Genomic DNA, 21,986 nt, shown 5'->3' with positions numbered 1-21,986 from the left:
GGTTTCGAACCCGGATCAGCTACTTGGGAAGCAACCACGCTGACCGACACACCACCACTGCCTTCCCCTACAAGCTGTTTGCGCCGTGATGTGTCGCCTTCCCTCCTGGCGCCAGAGGACGAAGGCTATCTCGCTGTAGGCGCTCAACGCCGAGTGGAAGGCGAGCACATCTGAACCCGTTTTCCTGGTGCTGCTAGGGCGATATACTGTGACTAGGCGCAGAACTGACTTCCACTGAAGAAATCCGCCCTTTAATGCACATCAGGGCCAACACGAAATTTCTAATATGAAGTACTCACTGACGATCCAAAGACGTTTCAGTACGTATGCGTCGGTACCGCCGGGGCAGTGCCTAAGTATTGTAAAGTGAAGGTCGACAGTTCGATCCTCACACGAAGTATTTCGTTGGCTTCCCACGAGTACGTAATGCACAGCGTGGCTGTTGCTAGGAAACGGCCTTAGATGCCGTTTGCTAATATCTGCTTTCTTTTGCGTCAATGTGGAAATTATCCTATTACTAAATACAGTTGTGCTAGTTACAGTTCAAACTGGATACGACGGAAGAGCGCGGGATGCGTTTCCTACGCCACATCTGACATTGCGCCTTAAATATTGTAAGACTGACATAATTCCGTCCTACCGAAAAAAGAAACAGATTTCGCAGTCAGGTTCTTGAGATAATGCTAGAGACGGAAGTCACTGGGACTGTTGTCTCACACGTCAGATTGGCCGAGCGGTCTAAGGCGCCAGATTTAAGCTCTGGTTCCCGAAAGGGAGCGTGGGTTCGAACCCCACATCTGACAATGCATTTTAATCATTCAGAAACTAACCTACTCCATTCATGTTGTAGAACAAGTAAATTACGCAGAAACACGCCATGGAGGTTTTGCTAGGGAAGACAGTGGCAGCAGTGCTGGCTTCTCACGTCCCATAGGCTGAGCAGTCAAAAAGAAATAGCGGAACATACTTTTCCTGTGTCGAGTTTTAGCTCTTCTCACGGACGTTTCCGTGGTCGTTGTGTTGTGGCTCTGGGCTCGAAGCGACAGGCGAAAATGAGTCAACAGTGACACGTACGTGTTTCAATGAATGGCAGGGCCTTAATAAAGATAGATGAAACGGCGGTTGGGGTAGTGGAGTCCTGAAGCGGCCGTATTGCGCGGGCAATAAGCTCACCAAGTTAGAGTGTTATTATGCTAATAACGAGGGGGCTGTGGGTTCGATCCCACCAAGGGCTATTCCATTTTGTTTCCCTAAAAGGCAAATCCCAAGTGATCTGTACAAGGACTAAGGCGTCCGCCCGTCTGGCGACGTTCTCGCCAACTTGTATGCCACGCCAAAGACACGGGTCCATGCCCGATCACCGAAATTCGACAGCGTTGGGCGTGGTTAGTACTCAGGTGGGTGACCAGCTAGGAAGTCCGCGAGCTATTGGTTTCTTCAGTTTTGCCTTTTTCCTTAGTTTTTGAGTCTGCTGCGCGGAAATCCTGCGGTCCAGCACGCTGACACCTCTCTTGCTTCTCGGTACGCACAGGGGCGAACCTGCGGCCACTGTCAAATGAAAGAGTCCGTTGTGTGTTTGTCGATTTGGCGTCTCCCAGTCGTTTCTAGCGCCAGTCCTCTACATATACGGCCATTTGCAAGCGTCAGCTTTCGCGTCAGCCGAGCAAAGTCGAGACAAGTCGACACATGAGGACACACGATGCTGTGAATCGTAATCCGCACTAGCCTTCGCGGAGCGAGACGAGGGGTGGAGGAAAACCATTCGTACCACAACTGTTCGGAAATTCGAAGATCAAGTAGCGTTGAACACACTCTCCTGAGTAAAGGAAACAACTTCCGTGTGGTGTCCGGGTTTCGAACCCGGATCAACTACTTGGGAAGCAACCACGCTGACCGACACACCACCACTGCCTTCCCCTACAAGCTGTTTGCGCCGTGATGTGTCGCCTTCCCTCCTGGCGCCAGAGGACGAAGGCTATCTCGCTGTAGGCGCTCAACGCCGAGTGGAAGGCGAGCACATCTGAACCCGTTTTCCTGGTGCTGCTAGGGCGATATACTGTGACTAGGCGCAGAACTGACTTCCACTGAAGAAATCCGCCCTTTAATGCACATCAGGGCCAACACGAAATTTCTAATATGAAGTACTCACTGACGATCCAAAGACGTTTCAGTACGTATGCGTCGGTACCGCCGGGGCAGTGCCTAAGTATTGTAAAGTGAAGGTCGACAGTTCGATCCTCACACGAAGTATTTCATTGGCTTCCCACGAGTACGTAATGCACAGCGTGGCTGTTGCTAGGAAACGGCCTTAGATGCCGTTTGCTAATATCTGCTTTCTTTTGCGTCAATGTGGAAATTATCCTATTACTAAATACAGTTGTGCTAGTTACAGTTCAAACTGGATACGACGGAAGAGCGCGGGATGCGTTTCCTACGCCACATCTGACATTGCGCCTTAAATATTGTAAGACTGACATAATTCCGTCCTACCGAAAAAAGAAACAGATTTCGCAGTCAGGTTCTTGAGATAATGCTAGAGACGGAAGTCACTGGGACTGTTGTCTCACACGTCAGATTGGCCGAGCGGTCTAAGGCGCCAGATTTAAGCTCTGGTTACCGAAAGGGAGCGTGGGTTCGAACCCCACATCTGACAATGCATTTTAATCATTCAGAAACTAACCTACTCCATTCATGTTGTAGAACAAGTAAATTACGCAGAAACACGCCATGGAGGTTTTGCTAGGGAAGACAGTGGCAGCAGTGCTGGCGTCTCACGTCCCATAGGCTGAGCAGTCAAAAAGAAATAGCGGAACATACTTTTCCTGTGTCGAGTTTTAGCTCTTCTCACGGACGTTTCCGTGGTACACTAGATCGCGTGTTGGCTCGAAGCGACAGGCGAAAATGAGTCAACAGTGACACGTAAGTGTTTCAATGAATGGCAGGGCCTTAATAAAGATAGATGAAACGGCGGTTGGGGTAGTGGAGTCCTGAAGCGGCCGTATTGCGCGGGCAATAAGCTCACCAAGTTAGAGTGTTATTATGCTAATAACGAGGGGGCTGTGGGTTCGATCCCACCAAGGGCTATTCCATTTTGTTTCCCTAAAAGGCAAATCCCAAGTGATCTGTACAAGGAATAAGGCGTCCGCCCGTCTGGCGACGATCTCGCCAACTTGTATGCCACGCCAAAGACACGGGTCCATGCCCGATCACCGAAATTCGACAGCGTTGGGCGTGGTTAGTACTCAGGTGGGTGACCAGCTAGGAAGTCCGCGAGCTATTGATTTCTTCAGTTTTGCCTTTTTCCTTAGTTTTTGAGTCTGCTGCGCGGAAATCCTGCGGTCCAGCACGCTGACACCTCTCTTGCTTCTCGGTACGCACAGGGGCGAACCTGCGGCCACTGTCAAATGAAAGAGTCCGTTGTGTGTTTGTCGATTTGGCGTCTCCCAGTCGTTTCTAGCGCCAGTCCTCTACATATACGGCCATTTGCAAGCGTCAGCTTTCGCGTCAGCCGAGCAAAGTCGAGACAAGTCGACACATGAGGACACACGATGCTGTGAATCGTAATCCGCACTAGCCTTCGCGGAGCGAGACGAGGGGTGGAGGAAAACCATTCGTACCACAACTGTTCGGAAATTCGAAGATCAAGTAGCGTTGAACACACTCTCCTGAGTAAAGGAGACAACTTCCGTGTGGTGTCCGGGTTTCGAACCCGGATCAGCTACTTGGGAAGCAACCACGCTGACCGACACACCACCACTGCCTTCCCCTACAAGCTGTTTGCGCCGTGATGTGTCGCCTTCCCTCCTGGCGCCAGAGGACGAAGGCTATCTCGCTGTAGGCGCTCAACGCCGAGTGGAAGGCGAGCACATCTGAACCCGTTTTCCTGGTGCTGCTAGGGCGATATACTGTGACTAGGCGCAGAACTGACTTCCACTGAAGAAATCCGCCCTTTAATGCACATCAGGGCCAACACGAAATTTCTAATATGAAGTACTCACTGACGATCCAAAGACGTTTCAGTACGTATGCGTCGGTACCGCCGGGGCAGTGCCTAAGTATTGTAAAGTGAAGGTCGACAGTTCGATCCTCACACGAAGTATTTCATTGGCTTCCCACGAGTACGTAATGCACAGCGTGGCTGTTGCTAGGAAACGGCCTTAGATGCCGTTTGCTAATATCTGCTTTCTTTTGCGTCAATGTGGAAATTATCCTATTACTAAATACAGTTGTGCTAGTTACAGTTCAAACTGGATACGACGGAAGAGCGCGGGATGCGTTTCCTACGCCACATCTGACATTGCGCCTTAAATATTGTAAGACTGACATAATTCCGTCCTACCGAAAAAAAGAAACAGATTTCGCAGTCAGGTTCTTGAGATAATGCTAGAGACGGAAGTCACTGGGACTGTTGTCTCACACGTCAGATTGGCCGAGCGGTCTAAGGCGCCAGATTTAAGCTCTGGTTACCGAAAGGGAGCGTGGGTTCGAACCCCACATCTGACAATGCATTTTAATCATTCAGAAACTAACCTACTCCATTCATGTTGTAGAACAAGTAAATTACGCAGAAACACGCCATGGAGGTTTTGCTAGGGAAGACAGTGGCAGCAGTGCTGGCTTCTCACGTCCCATAGGCTGAGCAGTCAAAAAGAAATAGCGGAACATACTTTTCCTGTGTCGAGTTTTAGCTCTTCTCACGGACGTTTCCGTGGTCGTTGTGTTGTGGCTCTGGGCTCGAAGCGACAGGCGAAAATGAGTCAACAGTGACACGTACGTGTTTCAATGAATGGCAGGGCCTTAATAAAGATAGATGAAACGGCGGTTGGGGTAGTGGAGTCCTGAAGCGGCCGTATTGCGCGGGCAATAAGCTCACCAAATTAGAGTGTTATTATGCTAATAACGAGGGGGCTGTGGGTTCGATCCCACCAAGGGCTATTCCATTTTGTTTCCCTAAAAGGCAAATCCCAAGTGATCTGTACAAGGACTAAGGCGTCCGCCCGTCTGGCGACGTTCTCGCCAACTTGTATGCCACGCCAAAGACACGGGTCCATGCCCGATCACCGAAATTCGACAGCGTTGGGCGTGGTTAGTACTCAGGTGGGTGACCACCTAGGAAGTCCGCGAGCTATTGGTTTCTTCAGTTTTGCCTTTTTCCTTAGTTTTTGAGTCTGCTGCGCGGAAATCCTGCGGTCCAGCACGCTGACACCTCTCTTGCTTCTCGGTACGCACAGGGGCGAACCTGCGGCCACTGTCAAATGAAAGAGTCCGTTGTGTGTTTGTCGATTTGGCGTCTCCCAGTCGTTTCTAGCGCCAGTCCTCTACATATACGGCCATTTGCAAGCGTCAGCTTTCGCGTCAGCCGAGCAAAGTCGAGACAAGTCGACACATGAGGACACACGATGCTGTGAATCGTAATCCGCACTAGCCTTCGCGGAGCGAGACGAGGGGTGGAGGAAAACCATTCGTACCACAACTGTTCGGAAATTCGAAGATCAAGTAGCGTTGAACACACTCTCCTGAGTAAAGGAGACAACTTCCGTGTGGTGTCCGGGTTTCGAACCCGGATCAGCTACTTGGGAAGCAACCACGCTGACCGACACACCACCACTGCCTTCCCCTACAAGCTGTTTGCGCCGTGATGTGTCGCCTTCCCTCCTGGCGCCAGAGGACGAAGGCTATCTCGCTGTAGGCGCTCAACGCCGAGTGGAAGGCGAGCACATCTGAACCCGTTTTCCTGGTGCTGCTAGGGCGATATACTGTGACTAGGCGCAGAACTGACTTCCACTGAAGAAATCCGCCCTTTAATGCACATCAGGGCCAACACGAAATTTCTAATATGAAGTACTCACTGACGATCCAAAGACGTTTCAGTACGTATGCGTCGGTACCGCCGGGGCAGTGCCTAAGTATTGTAAAGTGAAGGTCGACAGTTCGATCCTCACACGAAGTATTTCATTGGCTTCCCACGAGTACGTAATGCACAGCGTGGCTGTTGCTAGGAAACGGCCTTAGATGCCGTTTGCTAATATCTGCTTTCTTTTGCGTCAATGTGGAAATTATCCTATTACTAAATACAGTTGTGCTAGTTACAGTTCAAACTGGATACGACGGAAGAGCGCGGGATGCGTTTCCTACGCCACATCTGACATTGCGCCTTAAATATTGTAAGACTGACATAATTCCGTCCTACCGAAAAAAGAAACAGATTTCGCAGTCAGGTTCTTGAGATAATGCTAGAGACGGAAGTCACTGGGACTGTTGTCTCACACGTCAGATTGGCCGAGCGGTCTAAGGCGCCAGATTTAAGCTCTGGTTACCGAAAGGGAGCGTGGGTTCGAACCCCACATCTGACAATGCATTTTAATCATTCAGAAACTAACCTACTCCATTCATGTTGTAGAACAAGTAAATTACGCAGAAACACGCCATGGAGGTTTTGCTAGGGAAGACAGTGGCAGCAGTGCTGGCTTCTCACGTCCCATAGGCTGAGCAGTCAAAAAGAAATAGCGGAACATACTTTTCCTGTGTCGAGTTTTAGCTCTTCTCACGGACGTTTCCGTGGTCGTTGTGTTGTGGCTCTGGGCTCGAAGCGACAGGCGAAAATGAGTCAACAGTGACACGTACGTGTTTCAATGAATGGCAGGGCCTTAATAAAGATAGATGAAACGGCGGTTGGGGTAGTGGAGTCCTGAAGCGGCCGTATTGCGCGGGCAATAAGCTCACCAAATTAGAGTGTTATTATGCTAATAACGAGGGGGCTGTGGGTTCGATCCCACCAAGGGCTATTCCATTTTGTTTCCCTAAAAGGCAAATCCCAAGTGATCTGTACAAGGACTAAGGCGTCCGCCCGTCTGGCGACGTTCTCGCCAACTTGTATGCCACGCCAAAGACACGGGTCCATGCCCGATCACCGAAATTCGACAGCGTTGGGCGTGGTTAGTACTCAGGTGGGTGACCACCTAGGAAGTCCGCGAGCTATTGGTTTCTTCAGTTTTGCCTTTTTCCTTAGTTTTTGAGTCTGCTGCGCGGAAATCCTGCGGTCCAGCACGCTGACACCTCTCTTGCTTCTCGGTACGCACAGGGGCGAACCTGCGGCCACTGTCAAATGAAAGAGTCCGTTGTGTGTTTGTCGATTTGGCGTCTCCCAGTCGTTTCTAGCGCCAGTCCTCTACATATACGGCCATTTGCAAGCGTCAGCTTTCGCGTCAGCCGAGCAAAGTCGAGACAAGTCGACACATGAGGACACACGATGCTGTGAATCGTAATCCGCACTAGCCTTCGCGGAGCGAGACGAGGGGTGGAGGAAAACCATTCGTACCACAACTGTTCGGAAATTCGAAGATCAAGTAGCGTTGAACACACTCTCCTGAGTAAAGGAGACAACTTCCGTGTGGTGTCCGGGTTTCGAACCCGGATCAGCTACTTGGGAAGCAACCACGCTGACCGACACACCACCACTGCCTTCCCCTACAAGCTGTTTGCGCCGTGATGTGTCGCCTTCCCTCCTGGCGCCAGAGGACGAAGGCTATCTCGCTGTAGGCGCTCAACGCCGAGTGGAAGGCGAGCACATCTGAACCCGTTTTCCTGGTGCTGCTAGGGCGATATACTGTGACTAGGCGCAGAACTGACTTCCACTGAAGAAATCCGCCCTTTAATGCACATCAGGGCCAACACGAAATTTCTAATATGAAGTACTCACTGACGATCCAAAGACGTTTCAGTACGTATGCGTCGGTACCGCCGGGGCAGTGCCTAAGTATTGTAAAGTGAAGGTCGACAGTTCGATCCTCACACGAAGTATTTCATTGGCTTCCCACGAGTACGTAATGCACAGCGTGGCTGTTGCTAGGAAACGGCCTTAGATGCCGTTTGCTAATATCTGCTTTCTTTTGCGTCAATGTGGAAATTATCCTATTACTAAATACAGTTGTGCTAGTTACAGTTCAAACTGGATACGACGGAAGAGCGCGGGATGCGTTTCCTACGCCACATCTGACATTGCGCCTTAAATATTGTAAGACTGACATAATTCCGTCCTACCGAAAAAAGAAACAGATTTCGCAGTCAGGTTCTTGAGATAATGCTAGAGACGGAAGTCACTGGGACTGTTGTCTCACACGTCAGATTGGCCGAGCGGTCTAAGGCGCCAGATTTAAGCTCTGGTTCCCGAAAGGGAGCGTGGGTTCGAACCCCACATCTGACAATGCATTTTAATCATTCAGAAACTAACCTACTCCATTCATGTTGTAGAACAAGTAAATTACGCAGAAACACGCCATGGAGGTTTTGCTAGGGAAGACAGTGGCAGCAGTGCTGGCTTCTCACGTCCCATAGGCTGAGCAGTCAAAAAGAAATAGCGGAACATACTTTTCCTGTGTCGAGTTTTAGCTCTTCTCACGGACGTTTCCGTGGTCGTTGTGTTGTGGCTCTGGGCTCGAAGCGACAGGCGAAAATGAGTCAACAGTGACACGTACGTGTTTCAATGAATGGCAGGGCCTTAATAAAGATAGATGAAACGGCGGTTGGGGTAGTGGAGTCCTGAAGCGGCCGTATTGCGCGGGCAATAAGCTCACCAAGTTAGAGTGTTATTATGCTAATAACGAGGGGGCTGTGGGTTCGATCCCACCAAGGGCTATTCCATTTTGTTTCCCTAAAAGGCAAATCCCAAGTGATCTGTACAAGGACTAAGGCTTCCGCCCGTCTGGCGACGTTCTCGCCAACTTGTATGCCACGCCAAAGACACGGGTCCATGCCCGATCACCGAAATTCGACAGCGTTGGGCGTGGTTAGTACTCAGGTGGGTGACCAGCTAGGAAGTCCGCGAGCTATTGGTTTCTTCAGTTTTGCCTTTTTCCTTAGTTTTTGAGTCTGCTGCGCGGAAATCCTGCGGTCCAGCACGCTGACACCTCTCTTGCTTCTCGGTACGCACAGGGGCGAACCTGCGGCCACTGTCAAATGAAAGAGTCCGTTGTGTGTTTGTCGATTTGGCGTCTCCCAGTCGTTTCTAGCGCCAGTCCTCTACATATACGGCCATTTGCAAGCGTCAGCTTTCGCGTCAGCCGAGCAAAGTCGAGACAAGTCGACACATGAGGACACACGATGCTGTGAATCGTAATCCGCACTAGCCTTCGCGGAGCGAGACGAGGGGTGGAGGAAAACCATTCGTACCACAACTGTTCGGAAATTCGAAGATCAAGTAGCGTTGAACACACTCTCCTGAGTAAAGGAGACAACTTCCGTGTGGTGTCCGGGTTTCGAACCCGGATCAGCTACTTGGGAAGCAACCACGCTGACCGACACACCACCACTGCCTTCCCCTACAAGCTGTTTGCGCCGTGATGTGTCGCCTTCCCTCCTGGCGCCAGAGGACGAAGGCTATCTCGCTGTAGGCGCTCAACGCCGAGTGGAAGGCGAGCACATCTGAACCCGTTTTCCTGGTGCTGCTAGGGCGATATACTGTGACTAGGCGCAGAACTGACTTCCACTGAAGAAATCCGCCCTTTAATGCACATCAGGGCCAACACGAAATTTCTAATATGAAGTACTCACTGACGATCCAAAGACGTTTCAGTACGTATGCGTCGGTACCGCCGGGGCAGTGCCTAAGTATTGTAAAGTGAAGGTCGACAGTTCGATCCTCACACGAAGTATTTCGTTGGCTTCCCACGAGTACGTAATGCACAGCGTGGCTGTTGCTAGGAAACGGCCTTAGATGCCGTTTGCTAATATCTGCTTTCTTTTGCGTCAATGTGGAAATTATCCTATTACTAAATACAGTTGTGCTAGTTACAGTTCAAACTGGATACGACGGAAGAGCGCGGGATGCGTTTCCTACGCCACATCTGACATTGCGCCTTAAATATTGTAAGACTGACATAATTCCGTCCTACCGAAAAAAGAAACAGATTTCGCAGTCAGGTTCTTGAGATAATGCTAGAGACGGAAGTCACTGGGACTGTTGTCTCACACGTCAGATTGGCCGAGCGGTCTAAGGCGCCAGATTTAAGCTCTGGTTCCCGAAAGGGAGCGTGGGTTCGAACCCCACATCTGACAATGCATTTTAATCATTCAGAAACTAACCTACTCCATTCATGTTGTAGAACAAGTAAATTACGCAGAAACACGCCATGGAGGTTTTGCTAGGGAAGACAGTGGCAGCAGTGCTGGCTTCTCACGTCCCATAGGCTGAGCAGTCAAAAAGAAATAGCGGAACATACTTTTCCTGTGTCGAGTTTTAGCTCTTCTCACGGACGTTTCCGTGGTCGTTGTGTTGTGGCTCTGGGCTCGAAGCGACAGGCGAAAATGAGTCAACAGTGACACGTACGTGTTTCAATGAATGGCAGGGCCTTAATAAAGATAGATGAAACGGCGGTTGGGGTAGTGGAGTCCTGAAGCGGCCGTATTGCGCGGGCAATAAGCTCACCAAATTAGAGTGTTATTATGCTAATAACGAGGGGGCTGTGGGTTCGATCCCACCAAGGGCTATTCCATTTTGTTTCCCTAAAAGGCAAATCCCAAGTGATCTGTACAAGGACTAAGGCGTCCGCCCGTCTGGCGACGTTCTCGCCAACTTGTATGCCACGCCAAAGACACGGGTCCATGCCCGATCACCGAAATTCGACAGCGTTGGGCGTGGTTAGTACTCAGGTGGGTGACCAGCTAGGAAGTCCGCGAGCTATTGGTTTCTTCAGTTTTGCCTTTTTCCTTAGTTTTTGAGTCTGCTGCGCGGAAATCCTGCGGTCCAGCACGCTGACACCTCTCTTGCTTCTCGGTACGCACAGGGGCGAACCTGCGGCCACTGTCAAATGAAAGAGTCCGTTGTGTGTTTGTCGATTTGGCGTCTCCCAGTCGTTTCTAGCGCCAGTCCTCTACATATACGGCCATTTGCAAGCGTCAGCTTTCGCGTCAGCCGAGCAAAGTCGAGACAAGTCGACACATGAGGACACACGATGCTGTGAATCGTAATCCGCACTAGCCTTCGCGGAGCGAGACGAGGGGTGGAGGAAAACCATTCGTACCACAACTGTTCGGAAATTCGAAGATCAAGTAGCGTTGAACACACTCTCCTGAGTAAAGGAGACAACTTCCGTGTGGTGTCCGGGTTTCGAACCCGGATCAACTACTTGGGAAGCAACCACGCTGACCGACACACCACCACTGCCTTCCCCTACAAGCTGTTTGCGCCGTGATGTGTCGCCTTCCCTCCTGGCGCCAGAGGACGAAGGCTATCTCGCTGTAGGCGCTCAACGCCGAGTGGAAGGCGAGCACATCTGAACCCGTTTTCCTGGTGCTGCTAGGGCGATATACTGTGACTAGGCGCAGAACTGACTTCCACTGAAGAAATCCGCCCTTTAATGCACATCAGGGCCAACACGAAATTTCTAATATGAAGTACTCACTGACGATCCAAAGACGTTTCAGTACGTATGCGTCGGTACCGCCGGGGCAGTGCCTAAGTATTGTAAAGTGAAGGTCGACAGTTCGATCCTCACACGAAGTATTTCATTGGCTTCCCACGAGTACGTAATGCACAGCGTGGCTGTTGCTAGGAAACGGCCTTAGATGCCGTTTGCTAATATCTGCTTTCTTTTGCGTCAATGTGGAAATTATCCTATTACTAAATACAGTTGTGCTAGTTACAGTTCAAACTGGATACGACGGAAGAGCGCGGGATGCGTTTCCTACGCCACATCTGACATTGCGCCTTAAATATTGTAAGACTGACATAATTCCGTCCTACCGAAAAAAGAAACAGATTTCGCAGTCAGGTTCTTGAGATAATGCTAGAGACGGAAGTCACTGGGACTGTTGTCTCACACGTCAGATTGGCCGAGCGGTCTAAGGCGCCAGATTTAAGCTCTGGTTCCCGAAAGGGGGCGTGGGTTCGAACCCCACATCTGACAATGCATTTTAATCATTCAGAAACTAACCTACTCCATTCATGTTGTAGAACAAGTAAATTACGCAGAAACACGCCATGGAGGTTTTGCTAGGGAAGACAGTGGCAGCAGTGCTGGCGTCTCACGTCCCATAGGCTGAGCAGTCAAAAAGAAATAGCGGAACATACTTTTCCTGTGTCGAGTTTTAGCTCTTCTCACGGACGTTTCCGTGGTCGTTGTGTTGTGGCTCTGGGCTCGAAGCGACAGGCGAAAATGAGTCAACAGTGACACGTAAGTGTTTCAATGAATGGCAGGGCCTTAATAAAGATAGATGAAACGGCGGTTGGGGTAGTGGAGTCCTGAAGCGGCCGTATTGCGCGGGCAATAAGCTCACCAAGTTAGAGTGTTATTATGCTAATAACGAGGGGGCTGTGGGTTCGATCCCACCAAGGGCTATTCCATTTTGTTTCCCTAAAAGGCAAATCCCAAGTGATCTGTACAAGGAATAAGGCGTCCGCCCGTCTGGCGACGATCTCGCCAACTTGTATGCCACGCCAAAGACACGGGTCCATGCCCGATCACCGAAATTCGACAGCGTTGGGCGTGGTTAGTACTCAGGTGGGTGACCAGCTAGGAAGTCCGCGAGCTATTGATTTCTTCAGTTTTGCCTTTTTCCTTAGTTTTTGAGTCTGCTGCGCGGAAATCCTGCGGTCCAGCACGCTGACACCTCTCTTGCTTCTCGGTACGCACAGGGGCGAACCTGCGGCCACTGTCAAATGAAAGAGTCCGTTGTGTGTTTGTCGATTTGGCGTCTCCCAGTCGTTTCTAGCGCCAGTCCTCTACATATACGGCCATTTGCAAGCGTCAGCTTTCGCGTCAGCCGAGCAAAGTCGAGACAAGTCGACACATGAGGACACACGATGCTGTGAATCGTAATCCGCACTAGCCTTCGCGGAGCGAGACGAGGGGTGGAGGAAAACCATTCGTACCACAACTGTTCGGAAATTCGAAGATCAAGTAGCGTTGAACACACTCTCCTGAGTAAAGGAGACAACTTCCGTGTGGTGTCCGGGTTTCGAACCCGGATCAGCTACTTGGGAAGCAACCACGCTGACCGACACACCACCACTGCCTTCCCCTACAAGCTGTTTGCGCCGTGATGTGTCGCCTTCCCTCCTGGCGCCAGAGGACGAAGGCTATCTCGCTGTAGGCGCTCAACGCCGAGTGGAAGGCGAGCACATCTGAACCCGTTTTCCTGGTGCTGCTAGGGCGATATACTGTGACTAGGCGCAGAACTGACTTCCACTGAAGAAATCCGCCCTTTAATGCACATCAGGGCCAACACGAAATTTCTAATATGAAGTACTCACTGACGATCCAAAGACGTTTCAGTACGTATGCGTCGGTACCGCCGGGGCAGTGCCTAAGTATTGTAAAGTGAAGGTCGACAGTTCGATCCTCACACGAAGTATTTCATTGGCTTCCCACGAGTACGTAATGCACAGCGTGGCTGTTGCTAGGAAACGGCCTTAGATGCCGTTTGCTAATATCTGCTTTCTTTTGCGTCAATGTGGAAATTATCCTATTACTAAATACAGTTGTGCTAGTTACAGTTCAAACTGGATACGACGGAAGAGCGCGGGATGCGTTTCCTACGCCACATCTGACATTGCGCCTTAAATATTGTAAGACTGACATAATTCCGTCCTACCGAAAAAAGAAACAGATTTCGCAGTCAGGTTCTTGAGATAATGCTAGAGACGGAAGTCACTGGGACTGTTGTCTCACACGTCAGATTGGCCGAGCGGTCTAAGGCGCCAGATTTAAGCTCTGGTTCCCGAAAGGGAGCGTGGGTTCGAACCCCACATCTGACAATGCATTTTAATCATTCAGAAACTAACCTACTCCATTCATGTTGTAGAACAAGTAAATTACGCAGAAACACGCCATGGAGGTTTTGCTAGGGAAGACAGTGGCAGCAGTGCTGGCTTCTCACGTCCCATAGGCTGAGCAGTCAAAAAGAAATAGCGGAACATACTTTTCCTGTGTCGAGTTTTAGCTCTTCTCACGGACGTTTCCGTGGTCGTTGTGTTGTGGCTCTGGGCTCGAAGCGACAGGCGAAAATGAGTCAACAGTGACACGTACGTGTTTCAATGAATGGCAGGGCCTTAATAAAGATAGATGAAACGGCGGTTGGGGTAGTGGAGTCCTGAAGCGGCCGTATTGCGCGGGCAATAAGCTCACCAAATTAGAGTGTTATTATGCTAATAACGAGGGGGCTGTGGGTTCGATCCCACCAAGGGCTATTCCATTTTGTTTCCCTAAAAGGCAAATCCCAAGTGATCTGTACAAGGACTAAGGCGTCCGCCCGTCTGGCGACGTTCTCGCCAACTTGTATGCCACGCCAAAGACACGGGTCCATGCCCGATCACCGAAATTCGACAGCGTTGGGCGTGGTTAGTACTCAGGTGGGTGACCAGCTAGGAAGTCCGCGAGCTATTGGTTTCTTCAGTTTTGCCTTTTTCCTTAGTTTTTGAGTCTGCTGCGCGGAAATCCTGCGGTCCAGCACGCTGACACCTCTCTTGCTTCTCGGTACGCACAGGGGCGAACCTGCGGCCACTGTCAAATGAAAGAGTCCGTTGTGTGTTTGTCGATTTGGCGTCTCCCAGTCGTTTCTAGCGCCAGTCCTCTACATATACGGCCATTTGCAAGCGTCAGCTTTCGCGTCAGCCGAGCAAAGTCGAGACAAGTCGACACATGAGGACACACGATGCTGTGAATCGTAATCCGCACTAGCCTTCGCGGAGCGAGACGAGGGGTGGAGGAAAACCATTCGTACCACAACTGTTCGGAAATTCGAAGATCAAGTAGCGTTGAACACACTCTCCTGAGTAAAGGAGACAACTTCCGTGTGGTGTCCGGGTTTCGAACCCGGATCAGCTACTTGGGAAGCAACCACGCTGACCGACACACCACCACTGCCTTCCCCTACAAGCTGTTTGCGCCGTGATGTGTCGCCTTCCCTCCTGGCGCCAGAGGACGAAGGCTATCTCGCTGTAGGCGCTCAACGCCGAGTGGAAGGCGAGCACATCTGAACCCGTTTTCCTGGTGCTGCTAGGGCGATATACTGTGACTAGGCGCAGAACTGACTTCCACTGAAGAAATCCGCCCTTTAATGCACATCAGGGCCAACACGAAATTTCTAATATGAAGTACTCACTGACGATCCAAAGACGTTTCAGTACGTATGCGTCGGTACCGCCGGGGCAGTGCCTAAGTATTGTAAAGTGAAGGTCGACAGTTCGATCCTCACACGAAGTATTTCGTTGGCTTCCCACGAGTACGTAATGCACAGCGTGGCTGTTGCTAGGAAACGGCCTTAGATGCCGTTTGCTAATATCTGCTTTCTTTTGCGTCAATGTGGAAATTATCCTATTACTAAATACAGTTGTGCTAGTTACAGTTCAAACTGGATACGACGGAAGAGCGCGGGATGCGTTTCCTACGCCACATCTGACATTGCGCCTTAAATATTGTAAGACTGACATAATTCCGTCCTACCGAAAAAAGAAACAGATTTCGCAGTCAGGTTCTTGAGATAATGCTAGAGACGGAAGTCACTGGGACTGTTGTCTCACACGTCAGATTGGCCGAGCGGTCTAAGGCGCCAGATTTAAGCTCTGGTTCCCGAAAGGGAGCGTGGGTTCGAACCCCACATCTGACAATGCATTTTAATCATTCAGAAACTAACCTACTCCATTCATGTTGTAGAACAAGTAAATTACGCAGAAACACGCCATGGAGGTTTTGCTAGGGAAGACAGTGGCAGCAGTGCTGGCTTCTCACGTCCCATAGGCTGAGCAGTCAAAAAGAAATAGCGGAACATACTTTTCCTGTGTCGAGTTTTAGCTCTTCTCACGGACGTTTCCGTGGTCGTTGTGTTGTGGCTCTGGGCTCGAAGCGACAGGCGAAAATGAGTCAACAGTGACACGTACGTGTTTCAATGAATGGCAGGGCCTTAATAAAGATAGATGAAACGGCGGTTGGGGTAGTGGAGTCCTGAAGCGGCCGTATTGCGCGGGCAATAAGCTCACCAAATTAGAGTGTTATTATGCTAATAACGAGGGGGCTGTGGGTTCGATCCCACCAAGGGCTATTCCATTTTGTTTCCCTAAAAGGCAAATCCCAAGTGATCTGTACAAGGACTAAGGCGTCCGCCCGTCTGGCGACGTTCTCGCCAACTTGTATGCCACGCCAAAGACACGGGTCCATGCCCGATCACCGAAATTCGACAGCGTTGGGCGTGGTTAGTACTCAGGTGGGTGACCAGCTAGGAAGTCCGCGAGCTATTGGTTTCTTCAGTTTTGCCTTTTTCCTTAGTTTTTGAGTCTGCTGCGCGGAAATCCTGCGGTCCAGCACGCTGACACCTCTCTTGCTTCTCGGTACGCACAGGGGCGAACCTGCGGCCACTGTCAAATGAAAGAGTCCGTTGTGTGTTTGTCGATTTGGCGTCTCCCAGTCGTTTCTAGCGCCAGTCCTCTACATATACGGCCATTTGCAAGCGTCAGCTTTCGCGTCAGCCGAGCAAAGTCGAGACAAGTCGACACATGAGGACACACGATGCTGTGAATCGTAATCCGCACTAGCCTTCGCGGAGCGAGACGAGGGGTGGAGGAAAACCATTCGTACCACAACTGTTCGGAAATTCGAAGATCAAGTAGCGTTGAACACACTCTCCTGAGTAAAGGAGACAACTTCCGTGTGGTGTCCGGGTTTCGAACCCGGATCAGCTACTTGGGAAGCAACCACGCTGACCGACACACCACCACTGCCTTCCCCTACAAGCTGTTTGCGCCGTGATGTGTCGCCTTCCCTCCTGGCGCCAGAGGACGAAGGCTATCTCGCTGTAGGCGCTCAACGCCGAGTGGAAGGCGAGCACATCTGAACCCGTTTTCCTGGTGCTGCTAGGGCGATATACTGTGACTAGGCGCAGAACTGACTTCCACTGAAGAAATCCGCCCTTTAATGCACATCAGGGCCAACACGAAATTTCTAATATGAAGTACTCACTGACGATCCAAAGACGTTTCAGTACGTATGCGTCGGTACCGCCGGGGCAGTGCCTAAGTATTGTAAAGTGAAGGTCGACAGTTCGATCCTCACACGAAGTATTTCGTTGGCTTCCCACGAGTACGTAATGCACAGCGTGGCTGTTGCTAGGAAACGGCCTTAGATGCCGTTTGCTAATATCTGCTTTCTTTTGCGTCAATGTGGAAATTATCCTATTACTAAATACAGTTGTGCTAGTTACAGTTCAAACTGGATACGACGGAAGAGCGCGGGATGCGTTTCCTACGCCACATCTGACATTGCGCCTTAAATATTGTAAGACTGACATAATTCCGTCCTACCGAAAAAAGAAACAGATTTCGCAGTCAGGTTCTTGAGATAATGCTAGAGACGGAAGTCACTGGGACTGTTGTCTCACACGTCAGATTGGCCGAGCGGTCTAAGGCGCCAGATTTAAGCTCTGGTTCCCGAAAGGGAGCGTGGGTTCGAACCCCACATCTGACAATGCATTTTAATCATTCAGAAACTAACCTACTCCATTCATGTTGTAGAACAAGTAAATTACGCAGAAACACGCCATGGAGGTTTTGCTAGGGAAGACAGTGGCAGCAGTGCTGGCTTCTCACGTCCCATAGGCTGAGCAGTCAAAAAGAAATAGCGGAACATACTTTTCCTGTGTCGAGTTTTAGCTCTTCTCACGGACGTTTCCGTGGTCGTTGTGTTGTGGCTCTGGGCTCGAAGCGACAGGCGAAAATGAGTCAACAGTGACACGTACGTGTTTCAATGAATGGCAGGGCCTTAATAAAGATAGATGAAACGGCGGTTGGGGTAGTGGAGTCCTGAAGCGGCCGTATTGCGCGGGCAATAAGCTCACCAAATTAGAGTGTTATTATGCTAATAACGAGGGGGCTGTGGGTTCGATCCCACCAAGGGCTATTCCATTTTGTTTCCCTAAAAGGCAAATCCCAAGTGATCTGTACAAGGACTAAGGCGTCCGCCCGTCTGGCGACGTTCTCGCCAACTTGTATGCCACGCCAAAGACACGGGTCCATGCCCGATCACCGAAATTCGACAGCGTTGGGCGTGGTTAGTACTCAGGTGGGTGACCAGCTAGGAAGTCCGCGAGCTATTGGTTTCTTCAGTTTTGCCTTTTTCCTTAGTTTTTGAGTCTGCTGCGCGGAAATCCTGCGGTCCAGCACGCTGACACCTCTCTTGCTTCTCGGTACGCACAGGGGCGAACCTGCGGCCACTGTCAAATGAAAGAGTCCGTTGTGTGTTTGTCGATTTGGCGTCTCCCAGTCGTTTCTAGCGCCAGTCCTCTACATATACGGCCATTTGCAAGCGTCAGCTTTCGCGTCAGCCGAGCAAAGTCGAGACAAGTCGACACATGAGGACACACGATGCTGTGAATCGTAATCCGCACTAGCCTTCGCGGAGCGAGACGAGGGGTGGAGGAAAACCATTCGTACCACAACTGTTCGGAAATTCGAAGATCAAGTAGCGTTGAACACACTCTCCTGAGTAAAGGAGACAACTTCCGTGTGGTGTCCGGGTTTCGAACCCGGATCAGCTACTTGGGAAGCAACCACGCTGACCGACACACCACCACTGCCTTCCCCTACAAGCTGTTTGCGCCGTGATGTGTCGCCTTCCCTCCTGGCGCCAGAGGACGAAGGCTATCTCGCTGTAGGCGCTCAACGCCGAGTGGAAGGCGAGCACATCTGAACCCGTTTTCCTGGTGCTGCTAGGGCGATATACTGTGACTAGGCGCAGAACTGACTTCCACTGAAGAAATCCGCCCTTTAATGCACATCAGGGCCAACACGAAATTTCTAATATGAAGTACTCACTGACGATCCAAAGACGTTTCAGTACGTATGCGTCGGTACCGCCGGGGCAGTGCCTAAGTATTGTAAAGTGAAGGTCGACAGTTCGATCCTCACACGAAGTATTTCGTTGGCTTCCCACGAGTACGTAATGCACAGCGTGGCTGTTGCTAGGAAACGGCCTTAGATGCCGTTTGCTAATATCTGCTTTCTTTTGCGTCAATGTGGAAATTATCCTATTACTAAATACAGTTGTGCTAGTTACAGTTCAAACTGGATACGACGGAAGAGCGCGGGATGCGTTTCCTACGCCACATCTGACATTGCGCCTTAAATATTGTAAGACTGACATAATTCCGTCCTACCGAAAAAAGAAACAGATTTCGCAGTCAGGTTCTTGAGATAATGCTAGAGACGGAAGTCACTGGGACTGTTGTCTCACACGTCAGATTGGCCGAGCGGTCTAAGGCGCCAGATTTAAGCTCTGGTTCCCGAAAGGGAGCGTGGGTTCGAACCCCACATCTGACAATGCATTTTAATCATTCAGAAACTAACCTACTCCATTCATGTTGTAGAACAAGTAAATTACGCAGAAACACGCCATGGAGGTTTTGCTAGGGAAGACAGTGGCAGCAGTGCTGGCTTCTCACGTCCCATAGGCTGAGCAGTCAAAAAGAAATAGCGGAACATACTTTTCCTGTGTCGAGTTTTAGCTCTTCTCACGGACGTTTCCGTGGTCGTTGTGTTGTGGCTCTGGGCTCGAAGCGACAGGCGAAAATGAGTCAACAGTGACACGTACGTGTTTCAATGAATGGCAGGGCCTTAATAAAGATAGATGAAACGGCGGTTGGGGTAGTGGAGTCCTGAAGCGGCCGTATTGCGCGGGCAATAAGCTCACCAAATTAGAGTGTTATTATGCTAATAACGAGGGGGCTGTGGGTTCGATCCCACCAAGGGCTATTCCATTTTGTTTCCCTAAAAGGCAAATCCCAAGTGATCTGTACAAGGACTAAGGCGTCCGCCCGTCTGGCGACGTTCTCGCCAACTTGTATGCCACGCCAAAGACACGGGTCCATGCCCGATCACCGAAATTCGACAGCGTTGGGCGTGGTTAGTACTCAGGTGGGTGACCAGCTAGGAAGTCCGCGAGCTATTGGTTTCTTCAGTTTTGCCTTTTTCCTTAGTTTTTGAGTCTGCTGCGCGGAAATCCTGCGGTCCAGCACGCTGACACCTCTCTTGCTTCTCGGTACGCACAGGGGCGAACCTGCGGCCACTGTCAAATGAAAGAGTCCGTTGTGTGTTTGTCGATTTGGCGTCTCCCAGTCGTTTCTAGCGCCAGTCCTCTACATATACGGCCATTTGCAAGCGTCAGCTTTCGCGTCAGCCGAGCAAAGTCGAGACAAGTCGACACATGAGGACACACGATGCTGTGAATCGTAATCCGCACTAGCCTTCGCGGAGCGAGACGAGGGGTGGAGGAAAACCATTCGTACCACAACTGTTCGGAAATTCGAAGATCAAGTAGCGTTGAACACACTCTCCTGAGTAAAGGAGACAACTTCCGTGTGGTGTCCGGGTTTCGAACCCGGATCAACTACTTGGGAAGCAACCACGCTGACCGACACACCACCACTGCCTTCCCCTACAAGCTGTTTGCGCCGTGATGTGTCGCCTTCCCTCCTGGCGCCAGAGGACGAAGGCTATCTCGCTGTAGGCGCTCAACGCCGAGTGGAAGGCGAGCACATCTGAACCCGTTTTCCTGGTGCTGCTAGGGCGATATACTGTGACTAGGCGCAGAACTGACTTCCACTGAAGAAATCCGCCCTTTAATGCACATCAGGGCCAACACGAAATTTCTAATATGAAGTACTCACTGACGATCCAAAGACGTTTCAGTACGTATGCGTCGGTACCGCCGGGGCAGTGCCTAAGTATTGTAAAGTGAAGGTCGACAGTTCGATCCTCACACGAAGTATTTCATTGGCTTCCCACGAGTACGTAATGCACAGCGTGGCTGTTGCTAGGAAACGGCCTTAGATGCCGTTTGCTAATATCTGCTTTCTTTTGCGTCACACTAGATCGCGTGTTTTACTAAATACAGTTGTGCTAGTTACAGTTCAAACTGGATACGACGGAAGAGCGCGGGATGCGTTTCCTACGCCACATCTGACATTGCGCCTTAAATATTGTAAGACTGACATAATTCCGTCCTACCGAAAAAAGAAACAGATTTCGCAGTCAGGTTCTTGAGATAATGCTAGAGACGGAAGTCACTGGGACTGTTGTCTCACACGTCAGATTGGCCGAGCGGTCTAAGGCGCCAGATTTAGGCTCTGGTTCCCGAAAGGGAGCGTGGGTTCGAACCCCACATCTGACAATGCATTTTAATCATTCAGAAACTAACCTACTCCATTCATGTTGTAGAACAAGTAAATTACGCAGAAACACGCCATGGAGGTTTTTGCTAGGGAAGACAGTGGCAGCAGTGCTGGCTTCTCACGTCCCATAGGCTGAGCAGTCAAAAAGAAATAGCGGAACATACTTTTCCTGTGTCGAGTTTTAGCTCTTCTCACGGACGTTTCCGTGGTCGTTGTGTTGTGGCTCTGGGCTCGAAGCGACAGGCGAAAATGAGTCAACAGTGACACGTACGTGTTTCAATGAATGGCAGGGCCTTAATAAAGATAGATGAAACGGCGGTTGGGGTAGTGGAGTCCTGAAGCGGCCGTATTGCGCGGGCAATAAGCTCACCAAATTAGAGTGTTATTATGCTAATAACGAGGGGGCTGTGGGTTCGATCCCACCAAGGGCTATTCCATTTTGTTTCCCTAAAAGGCAAATCCCAAGTGATCTGTACAAGGACTAAGGCGTCCGCCCGTCTGGCGACGTTCTCGCCAACTTGTATGCCACGCCAAAGACACGGGTCCATGCCCGATCACCGAAATTCGACAGCGTTGGGCGTGGTTAGTACTCAGGTGGGTGACCAGCTAGGAAGTCCGCGAGCTATTGGTTTCTTCAGTTTTGCCTTTTTCCTTAGTTTTTGAGTCTGCTGCGCGGAAATCCTGCGGTCCAGCACGCTGACACCTCTCTTGCTTCTCGGTACGCACAGGCGCGAACCTGCGGCCACTGTCAAATGAAAGAGTCCGTTGTGTGTTTGTCGATTTGGCGTCTCCCAGTCGTTTCTAGCGCCAGTCCTCTACATATACGGCCATTT

The 21,986-nt window shown here is 50.5% G+C and overlaps 12 non-coding genes across 12 annotated transcripts; all 12 read left to right on the top strand.

Moving 5' to 3' along the window:
- The first annotated feature begins 719 nt into the window (after positions 1–719).
- Positions 720–803, top strand: Trnal-uaa (transfer RNA leucine (anticodon UAA)). Its single transcript has one exon. It is a non-coding gene; the product is annotated as a tRNA-Leu (tRNA).
- A 1,766-nt stretch (positions 804–2,569) lies between these two features.
- Positions 2,570–2,653, top strand: Trnal-uaa (transfer RNA leucine (anticodon UAA)). The gene has a single exon. It is a non-coding gene; the product is annotated as a tRNA-Leu (tRNA).
- A 1,766-nt stretch (positions 2,654–4,419) lies between these two features.
- On the top strand, positions 4,420–4,503 carry Trnal-uaa (transfer RNA leucine (anticodon UAA)). Its single transcript has one exon. It is a non-coding gene; the product is annotated as a tRNA-Leu (tRNA).
- Positions 4,504–6,269: 1,766 nt separating this feature from the next.
- On the top strand, positions 6,270–6,353 carry Trnal-uaa (transfer RNA leucine (anticodon UAA)). Its single transcript has one exon. It is a non-coding gene; the product is annotated as a tRNA-Leu (tRNA).
- A 1,766-nt stretch (positions 6,354–8,119) lies between these two features.
- On the top strand, positions 8,120–8,203 carry Trnal-uaa (transfer RNA leucine (anticodon UAA)). Its single transcript has one exon. It is a non-coding gene; the product is annotated as a tRNA-Leu (tRNA).
- A 1,766-nt stretch (positions 8,204–9,969) lies between these two features.
- Positions 9,970–10,053, top strand: Trnal-uaa (transfer RNA leucine (anticodon UAA)). Its single transcript has one exon. It is a non-coding gene; the product is annotated as a tRNA-Leu (tRNA).
- A 1,766-nt stretch (positions 10,054–11,819) lies between these two features.
- Trnal-uaa (transfer RNA leucine (anticodon UAA)) lies at positions 11,820–11,903 on the top strand. Its single transcript has one exon. It is a non-coding gene; the product is annotated as a tRNA-Leu (tRNA).
- Positions 11,904–13,669: 1,766 nt separating this feature from the next.
- On the top strand, positions 13,670–13,753 carry Trnal-uaa (transfer RNA leucine (anticodon UAA)). The gene has a single exon. It is a non-coding gene; the product is annotated as a tRNA-Leu (tRNA).
- Positions 13,754–15,519: 1,766 nt separating this feature from the next.
- Positions 15,520–15,603, top strand: Trnal-uaa (transfer RNA leucine (anticodon UAA)). The gene has a single exon. It is a non-coding gene; the product is annotated as a tRNA-Leu (tRNA).
- Positions 15,604–17,369: 1,766 nt separating this feature from the next.
- Trnal-uaa (transfer RNA leucine (anticodon UAA)) lies at positions 17,370–17,453 on the top strand. Its single transcript has one exon. It is a non-coding gene; the product is annotated as a tRNA-Leu (tRNA).
- A 1,766-nt stretch (positions 17,454–19,219) lies between these two features.
- Trnal-uaa (transfer RNA leucine (anticodon UAA)) lies at positions 19,220–19,303 on the top strand. Its single transcript has one exon. It is a non-coding gene; the product is annotated as a tRNA-Leu (tRNA).
- A 1,765-nt stretch (positions 19,304–21,068) lies between these two features.
- On the top strand, positions 21,069–21,152 carry Trnal-uag (transfer RNA leucine (anticodon UAG)). The gene has a single exon. It is a non-coding gene; the product is annotated as a tRNA-Leu (tRNA).
- The last annotated feature ends 834 nt before the right edge of the window (positions 21,153–21,986 follow it).

Source organism: Schistocerca gregaria, chromosome 7 (genome assembly GCF_023897955.1).
Source record: "Schistocerca gregaria isolate iqSchGreg1 chromosome 7, iqSchGreg1.2, whole genome shotgun sequence".
Classification (NCBI taxonomy): Eukaryota; Metazoa; Arthropoda; class Insecta; order Orthoptera; family Acrididae; genus Schistocerca; species Schistocerca gregaria.
Note: the sequence above shows the minus strand (reverse complement) of the source record. Positions and strands in the feature narration are given on the sequence as shown.